The 24,289-nt window shown below is 46.4% G+C and overlaps 1 pseudogene across 1 annotated transcript in view; it reads right to left on the bottom strand.

Moving 5' to 3' along the window:
* Window positions 1–14,507: 14,507 nt before the first annotated feature.
* Window positions 14,508–24,289, bottom strand: part of LOC309585391 (3'-5' RNA helicase YTHDC2-like) — a 40,451-nt pseudogene continuing 30,669 nt past the window's right edge. The window contains exons 21-29 of the transcript in view: window positions 24,035–24,161; window positions 23,348–23,553; window positions 22,438–22,633; window positions 21,206–21,315; window positions 19,470–19,759; window positions 18,890–19,067; window positions 17,680–17,883; window positions 15,667–15,849; window positions 14,508–14,597 (exon numbers count right to left, since the gene is read on the bottom strand). The product of the transcript in view is annotated as a 3'-5' RNA helicase YTHDC2-like (transcript). The remainder of the gene's footprint in view (window positions 14,598–15,666; window positions 15,850–17,679; window positions 17,884–18,889; window positions 19,068–19,469; window positions 19,760–21,205; window positions 21,316–22,437; window positions 22,634–23,347; window positions 23,554–24,034; window positions 24,162–24,289) is intronic.

The raw sequence follows: 24,289 nt of genomic DNA, 5'->3' as shown, positions 1-24,289 counted from the left end.
ACAGGCTACAGGTGTGAATCTATACTGCAGGAACTGAGCTGTAGCTCGGAATTAGAGGCAAGAAGTGGTGCCATGGCGAATGTGAACATTCAGTGCTGACACAGGAGCCTTTTGCAATGCCCTACCAGCCCATGGTTCACATTGCTATAAACTCTCTATCTGGTGTTACAAAGAGTGTGGAAGAGCTGACTGTAAGTAAGAAAAATAGCCATAATGCTCATTTTGTTAATATGGTGAACGATGACTATCTAATATTACAGACCTCATAGAACTGAGTATTCAGATTTCCACTTAGTACATGCTGGCAGTTTTACTTTGAAGTCAACAGGTCTGTATAAGTCAAGGTATCAATACAAATTAATTTGTTCTATGATCTAACTAAAAACATCTCACTGTCTGATAAGTTTAGTAGACATTTGCAAGGTCAGCAATCCACTGCTTACCTTTTCATTTTTTCTTTAGTGTCTATTCTGCAGAAAATGTTTTAGCGAGTAATCAGTTTGGGTGTAATTAAAATGCCAGTACATTTCATATAGCCATTTTGGTATCAGAACAAAGCCATAAGACTGCACAGCCTTTTAAAATACCTTTTAAAATAAATTTTTAAATCTACAGCCTGAATAGGGCTCAGATCAAAATCTCTATCAAATCTCAGCTCCACTGGAAGATTCCCTTCCATGTCTCCCTGTGAATAAGCTCTACATTCACTTTCTGAATTGTCCATTGTTTTTTCAAGATGGAAAGTCCTTTTATGGTGGTTTTGTTATGGTTAGGAATTGGGGAAGGGTCTCCCCTTCCCCCATCAACTCCACACTGCAGTGCCTTTGGAATACGGCCCACTGGCCGTGTTTTGCGCAGCCATGGTACTTCTACGTGAGGCAGAAAGTTCAGCAGCATTTCCAGCCAAAAGCCCATGAGGAGTGGGGCAGCCAGAGCATCCTGTGCAGATACAGGCCTGCAGCTGTGACTCGACAGGGTTTTGGTTCCTGCCCAGCGCCGCGGGTGCGTCTCCTGTGTGACTGCCCCCCCTTCCCAGGTGCCCATGGATAGCAGGTACGAGGCTCTGCAGGGGGAACGGAACAGGGTGGGGATGTCTGCTGGCAATAGAGTGCAGCGGAGAGCAAACAGTCCAGGATGTTCCCTGGACAGAGAGCTTCTGAGACAGCTGGTGACTGAGCCAGTGAGGGAAGGCACTGCTGGACCTGCTCTTTGTGAAGGGAGAAGGGCTGGTGGGTGACAGGAGGGTCAGAGGTGGCCTTGGGCTCGGTGATCACGAGATGCGTGTGTTTGATTGCCAGAGAAGGAAGGAGAGGTGTTGGGAAAAGGTTTACCTGTAACAAATTGTGAATTCCTTAAGCTTTAACAGACAGTGCTTAGCCCTGTATTCCCCCACACCAGTGATTAATGTGTGCAAGTGGATAACTTAGCCTTGAGACTAAGGAGAGGGGGCCTGCTAAGAAGACAGCTGCAATGCATTCAAGGGGAAGAAAGTGGTTTTAGGAGGCTCTTGAGCACAGAAGGAGAATTTGCAGAACAGCCACCAGAGGCCCTCAAGAGACCCCTCCTCTCAATGTCAGTAATTTTGGGGAAGTGATTTAAATATGTCAAATACTTTGTGGGAATGTTTAGCCTGTGAGTTTGAGCAAAGTAATGAATATGTCTTAGTTCCATGGATACAAACGAGTAGGTGAGATTGCTGGGTGTGCACATGTTGGAGAAGTGATCCCCCACACACCCGGTGCCGAAATAAAGTAATGCCTCCTTTCTAACGCTGAGCTGGCAGAGTTACAAAGTTTTATTATCCCAACGTTTTTGGTGACAGAGGGGTGCGCAGAAGTGCTGCCTGGGAGCACCATGCCCAGAGGACTCTTTTCTGTTGCTGTGGATGCCAGGAAGACTAGGTGCTTATTTCCAGAAACATGGAAAATTTTTATTATTTGGGCTAAACTAAACTGCCATGTAAGATATCCCCTTTTTCACAGCTGTGCCTTTCTCCTTGAGACTGCACAGATTGCAAACACTGCACAGCCTAGAGGGAATGTCTATTCCTTTTGTTCTGTCCTCATTTCAAAGGGACCCGGAAACAAGAATCAACCATTGTCTTTTCCAAACAGCAACGTAGCCATGTATGTTCATCTCCACGCCCTTGTTTCCTTCCTTCAGCTACCTTGTGGATGAGTTATGGAGTACATGGACAGAGGCACTCTGAGTGATGTCATCAGTGAGACGCACATGTCTGAAGAAGAGATTGCAGCTGTCAGTCGGGAGGTCAGGGATCCCACCTGTGCTTCCTTCCGAGGGCGTGGGCAGGATTGTCTGGGAAACAGGGGCTCAGAACAGCAGAGACTTCATGTGCCAAGCTTTGTTTCTGTGTTGCTGCTATGCTATGGAGAAGCAAGAGCATCTCAAGTGACCTGTGTGGCAGTGTGCGTGCACTCACTGTACTCAGTTCTTGTATTCTTATCTCCTGCTGTTGTATTCTCGCTCTGTCTCTTGTATTTGTATTTGCTGTTCTCCACCTTGCCTCTCTAAATGTTTGCCTGGAGCCTGTCTGCACTGCGTTCCCTGCCTGTAAAAGCAAAGGTGCTGGTGGCAGGATTTGAAACTAATGGCAAAGAAAAAGAGAGACTCCTTTCTCACAGTCCTCAGCTGAAAAGGATAGTAGTGCACCCAAAACAGTGTTTGCTTCTTAAAACGAATAATGTGGAACCTTCCTGGTTCTGTTTTCCCTCTCAGTTCCTGCTCTTACTCCCATTTCTTAGAGTAAAATGAGTGTGAGTATGCGTAACAGCGACTTGTATATGCACAAGCATAAAGCAATGGAACCCAGGAAAGACATTTCAAAATCCCAGCCCGGGAAAGAAAGACGGGAAACAGCGCTGGGGAAGCGCGTCCCGCCCGCAGCCGCCGGCGCTGCCGCCACGCACAAGATGGCGGCCGGGCTGAGGCGGCGCCTCTTGGCGCGTCCTGCGGCCCCTCCCGGCCCAGCCCCGGCCCGGAGCAGCGCGGGGCCGGCGGAGCCCCCTCTTTCAGCCGCCTGTTTAAATGGAGAGTAACAGAGAGCTGGGGGACTGACACAGTGTGGCAGCACCTTTGTTCTGTGCGCACAGGGATACAGGAGCCAGTTTGTAACCCCGGCTGGCAGTGCTTTAATCTGATCTCAAGTCAATTCAAATCGGTAGAAATAGAAAAAATTCCAGGGTTTGAACATTTTGAAATAAAAACTTTTTCTTTCCCCCTGCCCCCTTCCCCCCCCCAAAAAAGACCAAAAGCATTTCCTGTGCAGATGGAGGTCCTTCAATACAGAGAGGCAGCACAACCAGTTTATTCCAGGCAGGAGTCATAGTGACTGTGTGGTGATGAAGAAGGAGATGGGATCTACCTGAAGCAGATCATGCAGTGGGTGCTCACCTGCAATGTGTATCCCTCAGGGTACCTATTTATTTAGAACATTATGAAAACTATACAGAATTGAAGAAAAAAAACAAACCAAAACTACAGCTGGAAGTCCATTGCACTTTAGGTTGTTCTTAATGAGATTCCTCAGGTTGAGCACAGACATTCTGTTCAGCAGACACACAGGCAGGAGCTTCTCGGGCCGCTGCTCTGGCATCCATTATTTTGAGTAGGGGATTGCAGGAAAAAAAGAAGAGAAGCTCATAAACTACTAAAGAGAAACAGTCACTGACAAGAACCAGTGGCTGAGAAAGTGTGGGAAATGTGAGGGGTAAAAGGGCAGAAAATGTGAGGTGACAAGTGTGAGAAACATGAGGGGAAGAGGTTGAGAAATGTGAGTGAAAAAAGGAGAGAAGTGTGAGGGCAGAAAAGCGTAGGAACCTGAGGGGGAAATGGTGAGAAATGTGAGTGAAAATAGGAGAGGAAGGTGAGGGGAGAAAAGGGCAGGAAACACAACTGGAAAATTCTAAGAAACATGAGTGGAAAAGGGTGAGAAATATAAGGGGAATGAAGGTGTACTAGTTTGAAAACAAACCAGTGGGAGGTGCCAAGTCAGAATAACAATTTAATGGAGAAATTAAAGAAAAGGAAAAAAATAGAAGAAAATGCTGGTTCAAACTGACAGTCAGGATACAACCTGACACCCTGTTAGTCACGGCGGTGGTAGCAGTCTGGTAGAATGGTGGCTGCAGTCCTCCTGAAGCAGTGGTCCTGTAGAAAGGGTCTGCTCTTCCTCAGAAAGTCCAGTGGTGGCTGTGTAGCTCCTGTCCTCTGGAAATCCAGTGGAAAGGTTGTCTCTGGAGTTCAGAATCTCAGATTATATCCAGGATGGAATGCTTGGTTCCTCTCTCTGGGTGGAGCATCTCACAATGGGGTAATGAGTCATGAGGCCAAGTGTTGATTAGGCTCATGAACAGAAGATGGTCCAGAGGGAGTTATCTCTGAGTCATGCAGCAGGGCATTGATGGGCCATTAACAGAACGATAGTCTGGGGCAAGAAGGCAAGGAAACACTGCCACTCCTGGTTTCAACAGCTCATGAGGATGGTAATGGAATACACTGCAACCCAGGACAGAAGGGAAGGAAACGTGAGGGGGAAAAGGTGAGAAACTTAACAGACAAAGAGAGAGAAACGGAAAGGAAATGTGAGGGGAACATTTTGAGAAACACGAAGGGAAAAGTAAGAGAAACGTGAGGGGAAAAGGGTGAGAAACCAGAGCAGGGAAAAGGCAGAAAATATGAGCAAAGAAAGGGTGGAAGATGTGAGGGGTAAAGTGGGAAACATGAGGAGAAAAGGGTGAGAAAGCTGAGTGGAAAAAAGGAGAGAAACATGAGGGGAGAAAATAGCAGGAAACATGAGGAGAAAAGTGCAAGAATCATGAGAGGAAAAGTAAGAAACTTGGGGAGGAAAGGGCAAGAAACATGACTGGAAAGAGAGAAAGGTGAGGGGAGAAAAGGGCAGGAAATATGAGGGGAAAATTGTGAAAAACATGAGTGAAAAAAATGGCAGGAAACATGAGTGGAAAGGGATGGGAAATGTAAGAGGAAGAGTGTGAGGAAAGTAGGTGAAAAGGGTGGTAAACGTGAGTGAAAAACGGGCAGGAAACAGGGTGGGAAAATTGTGAGAATTGTGACTGGAGGGAGAAGGAGATGTGAAGGGGAAAAGGACAGGAAATGTGAAGAGAGAAAAGGGCTGGAAATAAGGGGAAAAGGGCAGGAAAGTGCAGCCAGGTCCCTTGAAGGGGAAGCAAGACAAGCTGCAAAGTCAGCTACAAAATCCATGCACCCTCCAGCAAGGCACGCTGAAAGCCGCTGCTTCCAACACACGATGTCACGGTGAGAATGCCAAGCACACCTTGTGCGAGTGCTGCCAGCTCTGGATACGGCTCCTGCCTTTGTTGGCGCTCTGATTGGGACACAACTGTGCCAGACGTCACTGCTGCCCTCTCACTGCTCCCCCTTAGCCCCAAATGACTCCCCTGATGCCATATGGCCCCCCAGCCCGAGATGGCACTCCCTCACTCAATACAGCCTGCAAAGCTGCGCACCACAGCCGCTGGCTGCCCCCTGCCTCGTGCCAGCTTTGGGGGCGGCGGTGGGCAACATCTGCCTGATGGACGCTGCCTTCCTGTTCCCTCAGAGTGGCCAGGAAGTTGCCCACGGCAAACCTGCTCCTCCTCAGGCAGCTGCTGGCACTGCTGCGGCACATTGTCCAGCACAAGTCCCCCAGGAGAATGACCTGCAGCAACCTGGCCGTCTGCCTGGGGCTGAGCCTGCTGAGCACATCCAAGAAGGAGCAGCTGGAGCTCGAGGCTGTGCTGGCCAAGACCAAGAAGGTCACGCTGGCTTCAGCAGCTGGCCGTGGCCAGCCCAGCCCGTGTGAGCTTGGCTGCCCAGAGGTGCCTGTGCCTGGCAGCCACCTCTCTCCAATGAATGCCTGCAAGAGCTGCCCTCAGCCACAGCCTTCTGTGCAGAGGAAAAGGCTCGGGAGAGATGGCAAGGGCAGCTTGGCACACTGTCAGCACCTGGGCTGAGAGCAAGGCTTTCCTGTGTGCAGGTGAAGGTGCTGGTGGAGTTTATGATGGGAAAATTGGATGACCTTCGGGGGGGGAGTAGAAGGGTGGTCTGGAGGAACCACCAGCACCCACAGGCACATCCACAGATATGAGGAGGGGTGGAGGGTTGTCACAGCCTTGGAGTTGGGATATGAGAAATGTCAACATCAAGAAGATAACTGGGGAAGGGCTTGGGCGGGTTTTGCTTTATGTGTTCTTGTCTTGCAAGAAGTCGCTTAGCTGCACATGCTTTTGCTTTCTTGACCTGTGTTTGGAAGAGCCAAGTGTCCCTGCAGGCAGAGCAGTCAAGGACCAAAAGGCAAAAACCTGTCTGGATGCATGCCCCTCTCTCTGCCAGACATCCTCAGAGGAGATGGGGGAGACACTGTGGTGGAGCCCAAGGGGCAGGGGTATGTCAGCTTCACAAGCACTGGGACAAGGGTGGGGAATTTCTGATGAGGTCAAGCAGCTGCTGTGCCTCCCCCTGACAGCCCATGTCGTGAGCCTTTGGGGTTCCTTCCTCACCCCGCAGTGACACATCTAACGAAAACCGGACAGGTTGTTTCTCAAATGCCTTAGGCATGTGCTTAATCCAAGTCCAAAATACCTACAAATTAAAGGTAGGGAGGGGTAGCTGTCAACTGGAGAGGGCTTTTGCTCAGATCCTTCTTCATCACAGCTTCCTCCAGTTTGTTGTGGGACAGGTGTCCTGGGCGAGACGTGGCTGCTGCAAAGCAACATCTCTGCAGAGCTAAGGCGGCGATTCGGCAGTCGGTCGCTGTTACAACCCATGTCCATGAAGGCGAGAGTAAGCCATGTTCTTGTTAAAAATCCCGCGGATCGGCTTAGAGTGAATCAATACTGAACGAATGAGCGAATGAATGAATGAATGAATGATCAGTGTTTGTAAATATATCTATAAATTTAGGGTTTCTTATAGAACAATTTGGTTGCAATGGAAAGCAGGCATGTAGCCATTTTGGTTATTATTAGCTGTAGACATATAGCAATATGACAACACAAAAATATTACATAAGGAAATGTAAGATTAAGATAGAGAGAGAGCTAGATAAAGAGAGAGAGAGAGAGAAAAGATAGAGTAAAAAACGTATCGCTTCTCACAGATCTTGCGATGGGACTGGGCTGTTGCAGCTTAGACGTTTGCTGGTCAAAGTGACGGTCATCATCTGTCAGGGATGGGGGAAGAAGCCCGTGAAACACAAAGTCCAGTGGATTTAAATAAGGTCAGGCTCAGTGGGAATGCCCAGGTACCTGCCTGGACAGCTGGGAGTTGTGTAAGGGAGAGCAATTAGCAAGATAAGAAGCCTTGCAGGATTTGCCTCTTAATCAGCCTCAAAGCCCGATTTGTAGCCTCCAGGCAGTGATAGTTCACCCCCTCTGCAGTAGCCATTACTCACCAAAACCTCACCTCCTCCCTCCAGGGATGCAAACCTGGCCTTGCAAAGCACCCTGGCCCTGTACAAGTGAGCAAATGTGTTGAGTCATTGATCCTTAAGAGACAGCGCAGTCTCTCACAGTCACTACTCCAGGCTGTCTCTTGCCTCCAAAATTTCTGGTTTAGGCACCTCCAGATTTAGCTCCAAACACCCATAAGAATCAAAACAACACACATCAAAAGCTGTTCTTCCTCCTGGACCTGGCTTAGTTCCAGCATGCTGGGGATTGAAAGCTGGCACAGCAGGTGTGCCAGAGACATTCCCACAGGTTGGCTGGTGTGCACCAAGAGGACTCTGTCTTCTACCACCATGGTCATGCCCTCATGCCCAGGGAGAAAGGCCGGTGTTGCTGGCCAGGCCCCTAAAGGGAGGACAGAAGAGCGGGGATGCAGACACCACCTTTGCCGGCAGCCCACCAGGACGGACTGTGCTGATGGGCCTGTGGGGGTGGTCGGGGGACACAGCATTCAACCGGAATGACCTCCATGAGATACAGTTGTCCTGAGCTTTGGTGCAAGTGGGCCCAGGAGCTGGTCCCAGAAATCACCAATCCAGGGCTTGGAAAGCTTTTAGCAGCTGTGGCTCTCCTGGAATAGACTATGTCACGGGCATCCAGTTAAGAGCGCCTCTCCTAGAAATGGAGGGTTTGTCCTAGGAAAGACTTTTGCTGGGGAAGAGGCACCAGTGAGTGTTTGAGAGGGAGGAAAGCTTCACATAGCACAAGGAACCAGCTGTAAACAGTTTTACTTGTTTAATTTTTCTTTGTTTACTTAAGGAAGGGCGTGGAGGGCGGGGCCATGTGTCACAACCCATCAGTAGGGGCTGTGATGTTCAGAGCTGAGTCCTGCACCCGGGGAGGAACAAGCCCTCGCACCAGGAGATGCTGGGGAAGAGCCAGCTGTAAAGCAGCTGTGCAGACACCTGGGGTCATGGTCAACTGCAGGCTGAGCAATTTGGAGCTGCTGAAATGGCCCTGGGGCAAGGGCAGCTGACTGCATGCTGGGCTGCAGGAGGCAAAGCCTTGGCAGCAGGTGGAGGAAGATGAGCCTTGGCCTCGGGTGTGTCTGGGCTCCCCAGTGCAAAGCAGGCATTGTCCATCCTGGAAGCAAGTCCTGTCCCTGTGTCCCTCCTCAGTGCCTAGCCCAGCTTCTCTTGAGCTCTAATTGTTGGTCAGTTGGAGCCAGCGTCCAGCAGAACCAGCAGCAAGGAGCTGTCCCGGCACAGATGGACACCAGGAGAAGGCAGGGTCTGGCCGAGCGGCACCAACCCAACCCTGCTACCCTGCTTCCCATCCTCGCTGTCAGCGACTGGCCCGCGTCCTTGCGGCAAGGCCAGGGTCCTCCTGTCCCAGGCCAGGAGCTGCTTTGGCTCCAGGTAGGCTCCCCTACAGCTCGGGGACACGCGGGCACGGCCGGGTCCCGCAGCAGAAGGGGCCGCCTTCCTCACGGCCGCCACTCTCTGCACTGCAGGAAGGTTCTCAGCGGCGGCGAGGCGGTGCTGAGCACGGACGTGGCTCTGAGCCGCGGCCCAAAAATGAGTGACAAGCGCCTTCTCCTCCTCCAGGAGGAACTGGTGGTGGCCAAGGTGCAGTAAAAGCTTCAGAGCCCAGCTGCCTTTGCCCCATCCCTGGCTCTGGGGCAAAGACACCCTGCCATAAGTGCCAGGCCCCAGCACCTTGGTGCTGGACGCACCAGTGTCATCCCAACATCAGCAGGGCAGGATGCCAGGGCTCTGCACCAGGGAGTGTGTGGGAGGCCACGTGCAACTCCCTGCTTGCCTCTGCTCTCTGCAGCCGGGACACCACCCCCTGCCCACAGCTCTGCCTGGACGTGGAGCAGCTGTGGGTGCAGAGCAGCAGTGGTGGAGAGAGAAGTGGAGGAGCAGCAGGAAGGCAGCAATGAAGATGGCACCTCCAACATCCTCACCTGTCCCACCAGCTCCTGTACTGCCACTTTTGGGTGAGTTGTGGTGCCACACGCCATGGCAGGGCAGGAGAGGTTTCCAGCCATGCACACACCAGCCTGGGAATGACCTCTGCCCTTCATGCCGAGGCTGGGCAGGGAGTGGATGTGGGTATTTCCACGTCCTGCATCCCCCAGGCACTCTTTGGTCCCCAGAAGGGAGGGGTGAAAGCCTCTGCTTGGGGCACGTCAGAGGGAACCAGGGCTTGGGCAGCAACTCTGTCCTACCCCCACCATGGGGCTTCGTCCTGCTCCTGTGTCCTTCCCGCAGGACCGGGCAGGTGCACGTCTGCCCTCGGGCTGGGGAGCAGCAGGGCCTGTGCTCGCCTCTTTTTGAGGCTCCCAGGTGCTGAAGGAGCTGTGGGTGGGCACCCCACAGGGGTAAGCTGGGGAGGGCTTCAGGAGCAGCTGGACAGTGGAACACAGCTCGCCAGCTGGGGAGAGCTGCCCCTGCAGCTGTGGGCAGCTCTCAGGCAGAGCTGCCTGACAAAGAGAGGAGAGGCAGCTTGGGGGTCACCCAGCTCTCTCCCTCTTCACAGGACCAAGGGAGCCCGAGTGACCTGTGTCCCATCCATGAAAGCCCTGGAGAAGGAGTTGAGCCGGGCTGTGCAGTGAGTGTCTCCCTGCTCTGGGCTCTGTGCCTGAGCACCGCTCCCCCAGCCGAGCTGCAGAGACATCACCGCTCACCTCCTTCCACTTCTCTCTTGCCCCGAGGAGGACACTGAGTGCCAGGAGGGTGGAGAGGCTGACTGAGGACCTGGCAAATGTGAGAATGGCTGCCTTTCACCCACGTCTGGCTGCGCTGCCGTGCCAGGCATGTGTGGCTAGGAGGGAGGAATTGTCTGTGGTGCTACTCAGCACGCAGAGGCACTGGGGAGCCACTGGCACCACTGGCACGTCCTTGCTGTGGCCAGTGGCAGGACTGCTGTTGCGCAGGGCAGAGAGGCCGGTGGGCCAGAGGCTGCCAGCTGTGTGCCACGCTCAGGCTGCCAGGGCTGGCTGGCACCCGGCCGCCGGCCCTTTGTGCTGTTCTGCGAGCGCACCTGGCTTCTTGCAGGCTGATCCCGAGCACGGTCCTGCCGTAGCCCCGTCCGACCAGGGAGGATGACCTGGCCGCTCACTTCCCAGGTGAGCTTGGGAAGGTAAGGCGAGCTTCTGCTCTGGCCGAGCTGCGCTCGCTCGTCCCCCGAGTGCGGCTGTGCAGCTGTGGCACCCTGAGCGAGGACATCCCCTGGACGGGCAAGGGCCCCTTCGGGGCGGTGGCCACTGCAGCCAACTGAGCAGGGACAGAGAGCCTGTGCTGCTGCCCGCAGCCTGGAGAAGGGCAGGGCCAGGGCTGGGGCGGCTTGTCCCAGCGCCGCGCCAGCTCTCAGGAGCCCCCGTGCCACAGCCCCACCTGCGGCTGCCGGCTGCCTGCCAGGGGTGCCGCACGGCTCCGCGCGGTGCTGAAGGCAGGGCAGGGCAGGCTGCGCTGGCCTGGTGGTCTCCACTGGACTGCGTTTTGCCCTCACAGCGAAGCAACTTTGGCAGCTGTGTTTTGTTCCCTATTCCTTGGTCTTATATGACTGCTGCCAGGATTCACCAGACATTCCCTGTGGATAGAAGGAAGTGGTACATGATTTAGGAGCTTTGTGCTACAACCTTTACTCACAGCCCAGCAGTACCAAATGCAGTACGATCGCTCATGTCTGCAAACTTAAAAGAGATGAGGCCATAAATCTCAGAGCTGTGCACTATACAGCACAAGGCAAAAATTAGTAAATTTACACCCACATGGTGTCAAATCAGCTTTAAAATTGCTTCTTGGCTTGACACAAATAAAATAGAGCCTCCTCTCTAGACTGCCTGATTTGGCAATGAGGCATGGCTTTTAGTGTTTTCAGGACTATTCTCTAATGTAATACAACCCCCAATCTGCTTTCCTTAGAACCAATTTGCTTTTAAACCCAGACTTACCCTTCCTGTTTAGGTGACACATTTCAACATCTGCCAAAAGAAACAAAACAGCAAATAAAGCTTTTAATCCAGCAGCATCACCTGCTTTGTGCACTGCGGTTCCTGTTAGAAGATGCAACAAAGGCAGCGGGGGTGACGGCTGAAAGCAACGCAGCGTGATCCACAGGGAAGGAAAACAGAGCAGCTAAGTGGCAACAGGAAGATGCAGAGAACACGAGACTAACTGCTAATGTTTTCCAGATAGTGAACACCACGACTGAATACATCTGGAGAAGTGGCTGCTCTGAACAATCACTACAGCATCATTTCACAGAAACAAAAGTTAGAATTAGTAGCTGCAAAAACCACTCTTAACTCGCTCTAAAGACAAAGTGCCTGGGAATAACTATGGACTAATCCAACCACAAGCCTGTGGTGGGCCTGCCAGGTAGGAGCTGTGATTTCATTTCTACAACAGCCAGTGCCAAGCATTTAAAATGGAAGCTTCAAAAAATCCCTCACTACAATTAAGCCCACCATGTCTTTGTAGATGCTGTGATGACGGAGCAGAAATTACACCAGTTCAATAGTGGGAAAAAGAAAATGCAAGAAAGCAAATACTGAAGCAAATAGTTGTGACAGATTAGCAATTTCATGCTACACAGTATTTAACAACAACAAAAAAGTCTATGACTAAACAGCTTGCCACCTTTACCTGTTTGCAGGAATATGTTCCTGAGGAGGCAGCACAGCTCAGCATTTTCCCATGAGACACTGGCAAAGCTCGTACCTTCTGTGTTGAGGAACATGACTGGAGTTGTCCTGAACCAGCACTTCTCAGCCAAGTTTTGTTCATGTATGAACAAACTTGGCAAAACTCTTGACTATCCTTCAGAACCCTATTTATGTTCCCTTCCTCCACACTCTAGTTATGGACAAGGGTCTAGCTTGCAAGAACTTAATTTACTCTTTAACACAGAACAACCTCCAATCTGGGATTTTTACTGTTGCTGAGGGGATGGTCACAGGCCATTTCCCCCGTTTGTCATCACCAATGCAAGGATTGTGTTGAACTGCTGGCTGTTGCTGCCCTATTACTTTTCAGATAGGTTCAGGTCCTTGCCCTTCTTCCTGCTTTAGTTTTCACTTCAGGTACGATGATCACACTCAGTCATGATCAGGCAGGTGAGGTGTCTAAAAACTATGCTGCAGTGCTGGAGTTCTTCTGCAGGCTGATGATGCTGTTGGTATCATCACAGAAAGTGGCAGTCCACTTGTGCTACTGGAGTGAAAGGGCTTTAGGCAGCCCTGCTAAAAGGAGATGGTTACAGACACCAGACCAACAGCTTAAGGGATAAACAGTCCACCTCTAAATACAGTGCATGAGAAAATACAGATCAGTAGCACAGTTACTTGGGTAATAATAATAATAGTATCATGTACTTCACCATGACTGAGCTAGATCTAACATCTGGCCATACAAAGACTTACCATGACCATGTCTCTGTCAGGCAGGCAAGGAGGGTACAATCTCTTCTCCACTCAAGTGTTCTAGACTGGCCAGTGGCCTAGTGGAATGCAAATTCCATGGCTGGACTGTCCTTTTTATCATCAAGCTGCAGAAGTCCTACCTGGGCTGGTTAACCAAACATTACACCCCACCTGTGCTCCCTCTCTGGGCCATCTCTGTCCCTGGAGTGCACAGGGCCCTGTAGATCTGTACAAGGCACTACTGCCCCGCATTCCTGCGTGGGCACAGGCCTGGAAGTACTGTAAAAGGCAGCAAGAGCCTCATGCACTGTCTTGAGACACAGTGTATTAGGCAGTAGAGCCTTACATGCACCCAGTTAGTCCTGGCAAAGGTAAAACTGATGGTTCATGTATGGAGGTCGCTACACAGAAGGCAAAATGGATGCACAGGGTAATATCCTGAACAGACATGAGAAAATAGGTAGATGCTCAGCAGCAGAAAAAAGTTTTGGTTTAGCCAAAGAATGACCACAAACAGTGCTGACAGTGATCACACTGAATTTATACCAGCCTTACAGTACAGTACGTTAAGGACTAAGAAAAAGCCAAATAAACCAAGACAGTAGTGGTATGGAAGAAGAAGAAACAACTTGAAAGCAAGCATGAAGACTATGTTAAATGATCAAGGAAATGGTACTGGTAATTATTTTTTATATTCTTTTAAAGAAATACAACTCTTCTACCAGTGCCTAAGTTAGTGAACTATTGAAGTGCCACTTGGCCGCAGGCCTCTGAAAGACTGTTTCAGCCTGTCAAGGTGTGAGTCCCATCTTAAAGGTGAAAAATAATTGAAACATCAGTGGACGCACCCAATCTCACAAGTCTCATGCTCCTTCTTCTTTATTTAAATGAAATTTAATTAAAATAATCAAATCCAATAACAATTAAATAATTAATAAATAAAATAAATTTAATTAAAAATAATTACATTTAAATAACTTCAAAATTCACATCTCCAGCTGCTTAGGTGTTTGTATGACTACATTCTTCTCTCTTGCACTGTGGATGCAGAAGTTCAACCAACACTTATGGAGCCTTTCAACATATTTGGAGTTATTATTTTTTTAACTCAACTGCAAGACCGATTAATTAACATTTACATTCTCATACCTTGTACTGGGCTGAGAAAGCTTTAACTGTAAACTGCATATCTCAACTGTCTGCTATGCTATTTTAAACCCACAGACAACTTACAAGGGGTCCATTGTTTCAAACTTTGTTTTGAACTTCACTGTATTTTTAAGTATCAGCTGCACACTACTGTAAAAAAACCAACTCAGCCAAAAACCAGGCTGGCAAGGAAACACTGAAAACAACACAATTCCCTCTTATTTTTCCACTTCTAGCTGCACAGCATGACTAAGAACGTCAGGAGGTTGTTGCGCCGCCTTCTTCCTCATCTTTACTGTAGACATGCTGCTGGTTCTCGTGGCTGATGTTTCAACAACCTAAACCAGCTGGAAAAAAATCAAAATGAATAGACTATTTAGTACCAAGTGTACCTGTCCTTCCACAAGCTACAAAGACTGGACAGTGATGATACACTGTGTGTGGACAGCTTTTCCTCTACCACAAAACCAGGAAGCAATGCAGGAGTAACTACCTCTGCCATACTACTTGGCATGCTCAGGCAGGTTTTTTCCTGCCAAAGGAATATGGTCCCAAAGCTGCAGCAACTGCTCTCCAACTTGTGGTTCCAGCTCCTAGAAAGGATCAGGAAATCCGGGAAGTTATCTGCACTGCTACTATTGAGCATACAGAAACGATTTATTACTGAATTAGGTGAGGTTGCCGGTGATTGCTTTCAAACCTTCTACAAGAGCTCATCCCTTTTGCTATTGGGACAAACATTAGAACTCCCAGCAGAGCAAGGTTTTCTTACTAGGGCTCAGCAGGAGATAAAAACTTTCATAAGCCACCCTAGCCTAGAGGGTGTTTGGGGTGTTTCCATTCCCAGTGAGATGTCAGTTCTCACAAAGATAATTCCAGTGAACACACTACCTCCATACACAAGAACAGACGCACCAGATACTTTGTACCTCCCACAGGTCACTCACTTACTAACTCAAGATCATTATTTTCCACATCTTTTAAGCTGAATTCCATCAAGCGTGGTGGAGAATGTGGAAAGAGAGGTCACAGGAAATACAGTGGCTGTCCTTTCCTTGTACTTCTTTCCTCCAGTTTCTTACAACTGGAGAGAGTTTTGGAGAAGAGAAGGTGAAACAAAAGCTTTAGCTCTTGAGTCATCAAGATGTTTTGGGAGGGGATGGAGAGAGGGCAGAAACTGCCACAGAGAAATTCTGTGCCAATTCTTTGGCTTTTTGTAGTTGCAGTTAGAGCTTTAACAGATTTGAGAACGGTCCTAAGCTTTACTCTACCTCAAAACTCGGGATTCTCTTCAGGCTTTACAGAAAAAACCTTTTAATTATGAACATTTATTTGGGTGTAACAGACTGTCTAAGAGAATACATCTCAACCAAACATGGCACAAACCTCCAGAACTAAATTACAAAAAAACCCCAACAACTTCTTTTTGGAAGCATCCACCTTTAAATAATTTTTTAAACACATAAGCAAGAAACTGTTTTGATCTTATCAAAATGTCTCCATTACTTCAGCGGTAATTCTGCATTCGCTGAAGGTACAATGCACCAATGAACTGGGATTCAGATTAGCAGACACACGAACAAGTGGCGATAAACTGAACAAGCCAATAAAAAATACACAGTTCTACCAAGTAAAGAAAACTTTAGAAGAGGGTAACATTACCTGGCCATCTCTACTTATCTGTACTTTCTTACTGTCATTCCACGGGTTGAGCAAATGGTGTGCAAACTGAAAAGGAATGCTTTCTTTTCGGATCCAGTCCACCTTAAACACACCTCCGAAACCAGCAGATCCCCAGTCTTGACTTTTCTCACGCCCAATTGCTGAACCCATTCTAGCAAACCCCTGGGACAAAAATGGAAAGAACAGACATAATGGGACCACATCTGTCTGTGGCAGAACGAGATAAATAACTGAACTTCCTGTGAAACTTTCAAAATAGTTTCAAAGTGATTAACACCCTCTCCACCATGAAGCTGGAGCTTCCAAAATGTTTTACATCTAGAAAGTTAGAGGTAGCACTTCTTTTTCCACTTCAAATATGCCTTGTAGGGTTTGACCGTAAGGAATGTCTCTCAATGACAAAATTATCACTGAAGGTTTTTTGAGCTTCGTAACAGATTAAAAAGCTGTTGCAAAACCACCTGAAGCAGAAGGAAATCAAGATGAATATTCCAGTACAGAATAGTCCGTTAGACATTCACATTCCTCGTCAGCTGTAGGTTATTTTTGCAGAAATCCATTTGTTCCTTCTCGTGTTCCCTCTACATTAACTTTCACATAGAATCAGGAGAGTGTAGCTGTTCTTCCAAGAAAGAAGTCAAAGTTGCTTTTATTTCCTTCTTTAGTGAAGCTGGACAAAATTCCACCATGACAAGTATTCAGAAAGAAAATGAAAGGAACCCCAAACCCGAGATAGCATTTAACTTACTTCAGGACACCCTGATTTGCCCACGCCCCAACCAAACCAGAAGTGAACCCAACCCCACAGACAACGTATCAACTATTCAGGTGAATTGATGCCAGTTAGGATGTAGCAGTCCAAAAGATGCAGTTCACTGTGTAAATTAGCAGCACTCACTGCTGTTGTAAGACATGCAGTCCTACATAGCTCAAGGCAGACTTACATGAGAGTTAATGAAAGGAACAGTGGAAAAAAAATAAATGTGGACTAGAAAGAGACAGTTGGGACAACAGAAGATTAATAGGGAAGTTAATCCCACATTCCCATGAGGGTGCAGTGCCCTGTCACAACTGGAAGGGCAGGGCAAGGTCAATCACCTGCACTCCTGACGTCGGCGTGTCTTCCCTCCCCCGCTTCCCTGCCTGAGAGCACCAATGCAACCGCCCATTTTCGGTATCAACTGGCTTGCTGAAAATTACTTGCCAGTATTACACCTGCGTTTGCCAAATCATCGTACACAGTATGCCACTGCAGTCCTTCAGTGGTATTGCCAAGACAGCTGTGTTTTGGTTGGTTCCTTAGATTTTCAGTTCAGCTGATTTTTACAAAGAGCTTATATATGAAGAAGTAAGTGGGCCTTTCTTTACCTGGAACAACTGAATTTAGCTGGCTCAAAGCTAATGCGCAACTTTGCACTACCAGGTCAAGTTTTTAACTTCAAACTGACCAGAGATTTGACCAACAAACTGTTGACATATATCTCACTGAACATGAAGTCAAGACACAGCTCTGGAAGAATCACGGCCAGCTTCCTAACTGGAAGTGAATAAAACCAGTTTTTATTAAGATTTTAATAAAGAAATGTATGAGTTTCCTGGCTTTAGAAAGCTATGACTTGCCTGTAACTCCTTGCTCACTTACAATACACACTTTGGCATGCAAAGAGTAGCAATCCCTGACTTTGTCAGGATTTTTGGGGCGCTTTTTGTTGTTTTAGAGGATTAATGTAGGGTATAAACATTATTCTGACTCATGATGTTTGGAGGCAATTCTGTCTCCGCCTTCGAGGGACAAACTGAGCTAACTAGAAGAGCATGTTTCAGAGAAGAATTAAATGCTCTTTCTTCAGCAAGCACAGACATTTGCACACTGCTCTGCTTCTCAGAAGGCCAGGAGTCATAAGCAAAGCTGTCCACACTACACACAGTCATCTGCTGCAGCCTCCTAAACCACCAACCGCTGCTAATACTTAGTTTTAGATTAGGACTCACCTGAAAGCATCCAGACCCTTGAGCAGAAAATATTAAGTAAACCAGGCTGCTCTCCCAAAAGGCTCCATTCAGTTTCCCTTCATTACTTGGCGTAGTGGACCATATTCCCTTCTGTTGAGAAATATCAATGTTTTGCAAGTTGCTACTTTTCATTATAAAGTACCGAACTGGCCTATTTTGGCTTGGTGAAGGAGATCTGCAACCCTGGAAAAAATAAATTAAATTAATAAAGACAACAAAATAAACCAGGCTTTATTTCTGAAGCTTTACACACACGAACATGGAAATCCTTGACTGTGCTCCTCCCTTCCTCCTCCAGCTTCTAGAAGAAATGTAAAATCAGCTGGTCCTGTCTGAAACAGCTTTAAAATGTATCTGACGTCTATTTTACATTTTGATAGCACTTCTCAACAGTTCCTCTGTGAGGGGCCGAAAACAAGTAGAGCAGAATAGGAGTAAAAAGCTTAGTGATTAATTACAATTTGTTTAAGTCTGACACGCCTTGAGATGGCACCAAAATGAATCATCCTAGACTGCAGCCTACAGCACACCACTCCCATTTCTACCTTCGGGAAACATGTTTTCTTCCTTTTACACTGGCTCAACCTAAAAGCTGAAAAACTCAAGAGGAATTACTAAATCCTCCAGCGAGTCCATGAGGTTTCCTTTCAGTGATCTGTTTAGTATCACTGCAGTTTACCATTCAAGTATACGGGGACAATTATGACAATAAGCTCGTTAAATGTGTGCTTTGTTAAAATAACCCTCACAAAAACCCCCAAGCAGTCATAATAAGGCAGGTAACACAGATAACAAAATATTTAAAGAGAATCTGTATCAATGGATGCTGTTACAGAAACAGAAAGGCAGAATCCAAAACTTTCAGAAGTGTGTGTACAATGTACTAATTTAGTTGAAAAAAATTAATACACCTTCACCATTTATTAAAAAAAAAAACAATCTCATTTTTTTACTTTGGATAGCTTTACCTCAGCAGTCCACAAATACCATCTTTGCTGTATTAAACTAGCGTAACAAGGATATTTAGTCTAGATTTTAAGTTCCAGAAGGAAGCATTATGCAGCTGTTACAAATGAAAAGTTAAGTCAGGTTCCTAATTTAGCAGTAAAATACCTAATTGTTGCAGAATGGTATCAGCAAGACATCCCTTTACTTTCGAAGAGCAGGGTGGTACTTTGGAGAACTCTACCTTTGCAGATACTGGAGAAGAAGGACTAGCACAGGGGCTGGGACAGCTACTGCTGTCTGCAGGCTTCACTGAGGACTGAGCTGATCTGTCATCTGAGGATCGTTTGGAGAGCAAAATGTCTTTTTCTTTGTACTTCTTTGGCTGGTGGAGTGCAGGAGATGTAGATTTCACCGAAACTCTAAAAAGGACATGCCTTGAGTTTCACGAGCACTCACTGAACAATTTACGTACATACCTGTCAGCCTACTGCATGACCACATGTATTACAGCAACTACAACACATATTAAACACTAACTAAAAACCCATACCGGTCATGCATTGTTTTTTAATGTTACTGCTAAACCTCATCTGCTCCTTCTCCAAGATCACAAATCATGGACAATATTCCTGACTGCTCTCTCAAACAGCAGGCCCATGTATGAAATACTTCTCAGTGAAACTACAATGCAGCATAGGACAGTATCACACCTTTCAACTGTACTGCCACTATTTCCACCTCCTTATTACTAGCAGAAATTTAAGTGATGCTTGCATACATAAATTGCAACCTACAGTGTCTAGAAGACCTCAACATCTTACTTTTCAGCACTAGAGGAGTCAGAGAATTCAGTTTCTGTTGAGCTTTTTCTACTGTTGGTTGACTTCCATGTAGATGCCAAAGGAAGCTCTTCACAAGTCACAGGTCTCGGTCTCTGGCCAATTCCTGAAGGCTGCTGCAGACCTGCAGACTGCTCTTCAGCACTCAGAACAGCTGTAATTGCTCTTACAGTTGTTTCATCAACTTGAGACCACGGTTTAGAAGGAGCTCGCATACGACGCAGGAACAAACTGTGCCACTTCTGCCTGAGTTGCAACAGCATCCCAGCAGCCCGTAATGAATTCCAATTCTGTTACAGACTGATGAAAATTACATCAGGCAGGTGAGAGTACCCTACTCCTTCCTATCAGGCAGCACCTCACATTCCAGTGAGAACAAGGTCCAAACTGAAAGGCAAGACCAAGGTCTTGGGGAGGGGGAATAACTCTTACTTAAAGTAAGATGTTAATTTACATTTTTCTCCTTGGACGCAAGGTAATTTTTGGAACATTTCCTTTAGCTCTGTACTAAACTTAACATTGCATTGTAAATCCACAGAATTTTTTTCCTTTTTATCTTTCCAGAAAACCCACTTTTTTCATGCTTTATGCCCTTCCTATCAAATCAATCTGTACTCATGCACTCTTCAGTCCTACCTGAGGGAAAAGAGCTCTAAGCAGCATTTTTCTTACACAGACTTCTGCTCAAACGCAATGACTAAATTCAGAAGACTAGAGTCTAATTCCCATGTTATCAGAAATGCTTCCATTGAAAAAAGAATTTTTAAAAATCACTCTTCTGGACATGTCTAGGACAGACAGCATTATTATTAGAGCTGGTAAGTTCCAGGGTTTCATGATCCATAAACTACCTCCTACCACAGCCACAGCTCTTCAATGACCTAAAGCCTTCTGTTTCAAAGAGGTTTTTATTTCTCCTTCCGAAATCTGATAGCAACTTTCTTTCAGCAGCTCCAGCTTCAAGTGCTCCTTTTTCGATCCGATTGTGGTTATGCTCCCAGAGAAAGAAAAACACAATATGCCAATGTGGCTGTTCTCTCAGCTCCTGCTCAGATTTTGGCTATCCCAGCTCATGCTGTGGCCTGATGGAGCACCACACAGGCAGGACAGGAGGCCAGAAGGAGCAAAAGGGCCATTATGCAGCCACTGTCACCTGCAGCCTGCTGTCCCCTGCAGCCCTTATCTTTTGTCTGGCAGCCTCTTCAGAATGTGCTCACTTGTGGAAACAGACAAAACTGCCAAGCTCAGACACATAAAACATCATATTGCCCAGAAAGTTTCTGAAGCAGATCCAACAGCATCTGGACTGCTGAGGCTTTCCTGCTCCCTCATGTGAGAGACAAGACACCCACACCCCATGATGGAGGAAGAGGGAAGAGCACTCTCACTGTTGGATTAGGTGACCAATTATTTTTTGTCTTTTTGCTCATAGGTACAAGGTTTGAAAGGTATGGGTGGTAGGTTACAAAACCTTGCGACTTGCACGTTGAATTCGTGAATTCATGTGACAGCTCTGGGCCAAAGGGGATTGAAGCCCTTTAACTCTTGATGAGCTCACGAAATATGGGTTAAATCACAGAGTACTTAGTTTGACAGACCCCAACGGACCATGACATTCTTAGAGAAAATTCCTGGCTACTCAAACGTTACAAAAACCTTTTTACATCTTTTTATAATCCTTCTACATGAAGCAAACACAGGAGTGATTTCTTACGTACTTCAGGGTCCAGTTTGAGATGAAGCCATTCATCCAGCTTCAGTAGTGCCAGATCAGCAGTTGTTTTGTCCTCCATCTCACTGTCACTGCTATCGTTAGATACCCCTCCCCCTGAATTAAAGAGAAAAGGTGCATTAGCATTTCTGTATTATTTCTACTTATATACAAAAACCTGAACACTACCGCATTACCAGCAATAAATCCTTTTCCTTCTAAAACTGACTTTACAATGTAAACTGTTGTAAAACTACTTCTTCTTTTCTGCAAATACACTGCAGAGTCTTTGCTCCAGATAGGAGCAATCAAGTAGCCAGACCTGCTGAAGATCCTACTGTGTAAAAACCTGTACTGACGTGGTCTGACTCAACTCATGTACCTTCACCAGTATTCACAAGCCACAATCCAGCTGTTGCCTGAAGCTGTTTGTAAAACCACACGTGGCTCTATTTCCTAGTAAAAGAGCAGATTTTTTTACTAGATTACTAGATAAAGACCTAGTAAGAAAAAGAAAATTATAGATACGTATGGCTATTAATTAGGAATCCTTATTTCCTAGAGCGCAATTCAATCAGCATGAACACTATTCTAAGGTCAACAGTTTAAAAGCAAGACAGAAAAGCTTCACAAATAAGTTGGACTTTCAGTTTGATTCAACCTATGAGAAATAGCAGCAGTTATTTTTGCTTCCATTCCTACAGCACTCCATTTAAATAAGAAAAAAAAGGAAATTTCTATATATTCTCCATTACTTCTAGTTAACAGCACAGCTAATTGACATTAGAAATCATCAGTGGAAAATATCTTGAAAATGCATGTGTCAGCTAGAAGCAGTATGTCTTGTTTGCCACATTGATTGTTTCTAAATTATTCAGTTTGAATAATCTGGTCTGAAGTATCAAATAAAGCAGTCTGGAGAAAAAGAACACACATGCTACGCTTCTCAGTACTAGTATTATCATTAGACATTGTGGCTGCATTCTCTCCTTACAAACTGCACTGTAGTTTCTGAGACCCCAGAACTGTGTCAATTATGGATATGGATCTGTAAGGAATCCCAAAACTGAGACATTTGTTACAGAACCTACAAACTATTCCTGAATAGCTACAAGAATCATTACACTGTTATTTCAGAAGTCACCAACATATGCATTAAAAATGACTGAAAAAGAAGCTTTGCACATCACACACTGGTGCATGCCAATGGAAACATTCCAAATCCACACTCCAGTGTACCTCGGAAGGCTGAAGATGCCTGCAAGGCATTACTTGGCAGTCTGGCTGGTCCACAGAAGAGGGACACGGTGACAGGTGTCACAACAGAGCAGCACCTGACGTTTGCTGTCTTGCGAGCTCTCGTCATTTCGTCATAGATAAGCCAGTCTGTAGGGAGGGCCTGGATGGCTGCAGCTTGTCCATCTGCTGGGGGAACCTGTGCAAGAGCAGGTAAGACTGGGCTATTATACCCTCTACCTGTAGTTAACATACATTTTAACATCTTTCTCATTTTATCCAGAGACATTGTGGATGCCTCAACCTGGCAGTGTTCAAGGCCAGGCTGCGTGGGGCTCTGAGCAACCTGGACTAGTGGAAGGTGTCCCTGCCCACGGCAGGGGGCTGGAACGAGATAAGCTTTAAGGTCCCTTCCAACCCAAACCCTTCTGTGATTCTGTATCTTTAGGAAGAAATACGTATATAATTATATACATATATAATATATACCTATATAAAAATAAAAATAAAAATATACATGCAAATAAAAAAGCATGAGAGAATTCAACCAGATGCACAAATTATCCTACCACCATGAAACAAAATACTTTGCTTTAAAAAGAGATGTTAAAGAAGAAAAGTTTCAGAGCAGAACTTCTTGCTTTTAAGAGATTATATCTTTACAACAATTTTACAACTAGGGGTGGTTTTTTGTCATTTTGCCTTGTTCCATCTGGAGAAAGGACTAATTGAAACAATGGAAAAATGAACCAACTCCAATTCTACCAACTGGTAGGAAAAGTATTTTCTAAAGCTGCAGTGTTTAATGCCCTTGCTGCTTTTAAAGTACTGACAACTAGGAAAAGACATTTCTAAAACATCTGATAGATTCTAGTGCTCTATTTTGTGAGCTATAAATTCAAAGTGATTTTACCTTGTTATACTGAGATTGACCAAGAACAGAGGTAGGATGAAATCGCACTTTCTTCTCCTTTGGTTCAGTCAACACCAGGCTTTCTCTGTCTACATGCACAAGATTGGGATACATCCCAGCCACTAAGGCAGCTTTAATTACAGCCCAGTTCTCAGAGTTAGTATTAACATCTCTAATAGCAGCTCCTCCTCTGGCTCTCACAAAACCTGTCAGAAGAACAGGACAAAACGGTGCCATGTTAGCTTGTGTTTGGTTCCCAAAAGGAATTTGAAAGCAAAGGTGAAATAAACTACTAATTTGTTGCATCTTTCACCACTGCCAACCTTAACAGCATCAAGAAGAAACCATTACACTGAAATCCCTCCCGATAAGGGGTTGCACACTAACACAGAATACAATTACTTTCTACAATACAAAGACATTTCCTATGGGAATAATTTACTAAAACATAATGACCCAAAGAAATTCATCTCAACACTGAAATGCAGTGCCATGTGGAGATGAGATGAGGATGCCTCCGGTTAGATCAGCCACACTTCCTCATCTACACCATACCCTGCATCAACGTGTACGTGAAGGTCTGATTCAAATTAAGTAAGAAAAATGACACCAGTGAACATTATTTCTGTTACAATTTCTATAGGCTGGACTTTAAAACGAGGTTAAAATTTCTTCCAAGCTGTTTACCCAAGGCTCTAAGCTGGCCAAGCAGCTGTGTTCTCATTCCTACGATGATTTCCATCGTGGCTTGGGATAGGAAGTTCTTTTCACAGAAGGCTCTCTCCCAGCCATCAGCGCGCGCCTTCTGCCACGCCTGAAAACGTTTTTCACATTTGCCTATCACTTTGACTAGCTAAAACTAAAAAATGCATTTTAAAAAAATTACATTTATGTCAATAAAATGAAGGCAAAACCCACTCTGGAAGTAAATGCATCAAACTA

The sequence above is a fragment of the Coloeus monedula genome, assembly GCF_965178545.1.
Source record: "Coloeus monedula genome assembly, chromosome: Z".
Taxonomy (NCBI): Eukaryota; Metazoa; Chordata; class Aves; order Passeriformes; family Corvidae; genus Coloeus; species Coloeus monedula.
This window is presented reverse-complemented; position numbering and strand designations above follow the sequence as displayed.